A 4,850-nucleotide genomic window follows, 5' to 3' on the forward strand; every position below is an offset into this window, starting at 1 on the left:
AAAAAAAAAAAAAAAAAGAATTAGGGTTTGGAAATCATAAATAATAAAAAAAAATGTAACAAAGCAGTGTTCTAGCCTCACCTCTTACAAACCAGTTAGACCTGCAAGCGCTCTGGGATCTGGTCTGGAACTTTAAAACTCTTCTCTGTCTTGAAAAAAAAAACAAAACAAACAAACAAACAAACAAAAAACCCAAACAAACAAAACCCGCAAACAAACAAAACACAAAACAAAACAAAGCGAAAACCTCTTCTCTGGAAGGAAGATGATACTTTCCAAAGTGACCTGTTCAGACTGGCTGGCTTCTTTTGCAAATGGAACTTACTCTCCAACGCATCAATTGTGCCTCAATTATAAGTGAGAGAAAACGCAGACGGGAGCAACACAGCCCTGGCAGCCCTCCGCGCAGTGGCAGTATATAGTGCTTTCTCAGAAGGTCAGCAGGAATTGGAGAAGTCATCCTGTGACAGTGGGGAGACAAGGCAAAAACAAGGGAGGTGGTAAAGTGGACCAAACACCAGACAGGCAAGATACTTGGCACCACAAAAGTAGCTGAACGTCGCCCTCTGCTGACTGACTTGAGTGACTGCTGTCAGTCTAGCTCCGCTTTGTTCCGTCTAGTTCCTAGAAAACAATGCTGAAGGCAGCCATGATGAAATTTCTCCCGCTTCCAAAGAGCATCCAGTTGCTCATGGATCTTTATTTCCTTGTACTCCAGATCACCCGACACAGCCCAAACCTGTCAGGATCATGTAATCAAGCCTTGGATTTCCTCTGGGCTCTTCCTGCACTGTTCACACAGGCGAGCTTCCAGGGCGCTAGCGGCTGCGGTGGGAGGAGTCACATTCTCCAGGATCTTTGTCAGGTCCTCTGCTCAGGACAGACTAACAGGACTTGCCTCCTGTATGTCCTGCCCTGCTCTGGACCGACGTTGCCTGGGTTATTCTAACTGTCCCTGTTAAAGAAAACACTTTAGCTACTCTATTTAGCAATGCTGGGCTGAGTCATAAATGAAAACCAGAACAGTTTTAGAACTCCAACCCAAAGCCATGGTCAGACAGCTGGTTCGCGTTTTGTCAATTAGATACGAACTGGAGTCACCTGGAAGAGAGAACCTCCACTGGGGAGTTGCCTCAGCAGGTTGGCTTGCTAGCAAGGCTGTGGGGGCGATTTCTTGATTAATGACCAATGTCGCTGGTGCCACCTCTAAGCAGGTGGTTCTTGGTAGCACAAGGAAAATAAGCTGAGCGGGCCATGGGGAGCAAGCCAGGAAACATCATCCTCCACGGTCTCTGCTTCAGTTCCTGCCTCCACATTCCTGCCTTGATTTCTGTCCTGGTTTCCCCCGATGATGGAGTATATAACATAACCCCTGTTAGTTCCCGCTGCTGTGACCAGCCTGCCTAGGCCACTGAGGCGGTTACCTCACCGCCTGCCGCCAGGTGCTTTTCCACTCTCACCTAAGCAACATGCCGCTTAAAAATGTCAGTCACAGCTCTTGTCTCTCTTGCCTGGTCTGTCTGTCTGTCTGTCTGTCTGTCTGTCTGTCTGTCTGTCTGTGTATATTGGTCTGTCTGCCTTTCTCATGTCTCCAGAAACTAGATTCCAGGAAAACAAGAAGCAAACTTAAAAATATGAAAAAAAAAAAAAAACAACAACACCGCGGGGCACAGAAGTTTATCAGCTAGCTGAGACCACAGCCAGAGATGGTATTTGTTAGGCTGTGGCAAAAGGCCGGTTTCTGAACCCATCTTTTCATAGTAGGGGCACCAAGCATTGGGTCTGAACAAAGGAATTTTTACTGTCTTGCCCAGACCTGCGGGCCAGTCAATGAAGACCCTAAGTGGGGGAATGGGTTCTAACGGCAATGGGTAACTGGACAGCTATCATGAAATATGTTTCTGAGATTACAGCAAAAGTCACTAATTGCAAGAAAACAGGTGTCTTTAGTCAGAAAAGGGACTGCTAGCAATACCAGAAGGTTGATAAATTAGAATTAATTGATTCTTAGACTGGGAACTGAGAAGATAGCAGAAAGCTTTTCACACTATCTCAAGGTGAAACTCAGATACAGACTGTCATACTTTACAACCTCCACTGTCAGAGCTCAGTTAGACGGTGTTTGCACTGGCCACTGTTTCCTGTACCTCCAGGCAGTGTGTACTGGAGCCCAATGCCTCTTCTTAATGGTGCCAGTTTCCCATAATGGAGACAGTGCCTAACCCAGAGGTCAGTATCTCTGTCTCCTAGAGGTTAACTCAGTTCACATCTGTTGTTTATCAAGGATGGCCAGGACACTGCTCTCAGTTTGCAGGGAGAAGCTCCGGTCTTGTAAGTAGAACAGCCAGTTGTAAAATGAAATGACCTAGGCTGATGGAGGCTTTGTAAGCATCCGAGAAAATAGCTCACTGTGAATGACTGATCCTTGATCTGCTGAGAAAGCCGCTGACAGTCTGTTCTCATTCCCCTAGACTTATAACTTTATATTTCTTTATTTCTACATTCTTATTTCTGGAATCTACATTTTTATTTTCTCATTCTTGGACTCTTCATAAGGTACCCACTCTGCTGCATTTTTTTTATCCTTTCGACCCATAAGGCAGATAAACCCTTTTTCCCAAGCTGATTTGCATCAGTGTCTTCCCACAGCAACAGAGGAAGCCAGGATTGTCACCCATGCACGGAAATGGAAGCGAGGCACACTGACAGCATGCTCCTTTATGGCTAGGTCTGCCAGACAGCCACCTGAAACTGAAGCCTGGCTGCACGCATTGCCTGAGATCAGCTAGCGGTTACAGAAGTCCAGGCAGAAGCTTTCTGTAGCTATGAATTAAGTTTGGTTGTGGTTTATTACTCAAGGACAGAGACACCCAGAGTCCAAACAGAGTTTAACATCTCCAGCTAGCCAATTTTGGTGGCCATCTTTCTCTGAATGAAATCCAAAGTCCTTACAATGGTCTCCAAGGCCTGACATGACTTGAAACTCCACATACCTTGTCCTCCTACTCCTGCTGCATTGGCCTCTAAGCTGTTCCTTGATTAGACCAGAAATTGTTCCTGCCTCAGGGCCTTCGTACCTACAGTTCCTTCTGAGGCATTCGTGTGGTGTGTTCTTCTGTCTCTTCCCCAAGTCTTTGTTCAAATGTCACCTTCTGAACAAAGGTCCACTCTTCTCCAACTGCTCTATGGAGATCTGGTATTTAGTGTGTGTGTGTGTGTGTGTGTGTGTGTGTGTGTGTGTAGGCCAGTAGATAATGTCAAGTGTCATTCTTTAGGCACCATAAACCTCCTATTGGCCTAGAATGCAGCAAGTGGACCATGTTGGTTGGTCCAAGCCCTGAGAACCCGCCTGTCTGTGCCCCCCTGACCCATTCTTTATCACCCAGGATCTGGGGATTGCACCCCTTCATCTCCTTTCTTTTCAGTGTGAGTTCTGGGCATTGAGTTCAGGTCTTGTGCTTGCAAGGCAAAATCTCTGCTGACTGCCCTGTGTCTCCCGGACCCGCGTTCCAGTACTCTAAAACCTCCCACGTCTGCCTTAGTTTTCTCTGTGGGTTTTTCCACCATGAGATACAATACACAATTGAATTGATTTTGTTCCCTGTCTGACTTCAACGAGAATGAAGTTGTGTGATGTAGTCTAGTCTCCAGAGCACAGCAAGCTACATTTTCCTTATCTGTCAAATGGGGTGAAGACCAGTACCTATCGCAATATTTACTTCTCTGAGTTAGTATCTGTGAAGTGCTCAGAACAGTTCCTGAAGTACAGCCAAGAGCTATGCAAATGTTTCTGTAATTAGCATAACTACTACCACCACAACCACCACCACCAACATCAACTGTTAGGTATTTCGTTTTGGACAAGCCTCTCCTCCGATGCAAATAATTCCAATCAGACCAAATTAAACTGAATTAAAAGACGTCCATGTTTAATGCAATGCTCCTGGGTGACCTCAGGAAAGCACGGAGAGAAAAAGAGAGGAAAGGGGAGACCATGTGAAACCTGGAGACCACATATTCATTCTCTGGGGGGGGGGTGCAGTTTAAATAGCCTATGGGAATAGTCTTGACCTTCCCTGGGGAAGGGTTACTGGTTGGCAGGCTCTCTTGATCCTGCCTGGAGGTGGGGGGGGGGCGGTGATGCCAGGAGCTGTGGTGAAGCCCCCAGGCAAACATCAACTACCACCACCACTACACAGCAACAGCAACACCTCAACTCTCAAGCATCATTACCACCATTTTAACCACCACCACCACCAGCATAATCCTTGTTACTATTTATTATCTGTGCAGTTAGTAAAACAGAACACACAAAGAGAGATTGGAAACAGCAGGATGTATTGAGGCTCTAGGAGACAGCAGCTGTCCCTATAGAAAAAGGGACTGTCTGGAACACCTTCATACCTGGACATTGTATTCTATGCTATTCAAAAACCAACATATTTACAGTGCTTGATAAAGGGCTCACCAGGTAAAGGTGCTTGCCAGACAAGACTTGTAACCTGATTTTGAGCCCTGGAACCCATGTGCATGTAGAAGCAGAGAACCCAGATCACACAGATGTCTTCTGACCTCCCCCAGCCTGCCCAAACACACACATCCTATCCATACACACGATATTTGTCCTTTACTACCTGTAAGATTGCTTATGGTTTCTCTGTTCCCATTAAGGGACACGCTCCATCCACGCGGAGCTTCAGGTTTGTGGATACACTGCTGCATCTCAAGTGCTTCCAGTCATCACTGGCAACAGACGCTCTTCCTGCCCTGCTCCTGCTGGCTGCATAGTGGGTTATGTGTTTATTTTCTTGTTTCCCTTCAAGAACACAGGATTTGTGGTAACAGGGAAG

This window comes from Microtus ochrogaster (genome assembly GCF_000317375.1).
Source record: "Microtus ochrogaster isolate Prairie Vole_2 chromosome 6 unlocalized genomic scaffold, MicOch1.0 chr6_random_2, whole genome shotgun sequence".
In the NCBI taxonomy this organism is placed as follows: Eukaryota; Metazoa; Chordata; class Mammalia; order Rodentia; family Cricetidae; genus Microtus; species Microtus ochrogaster.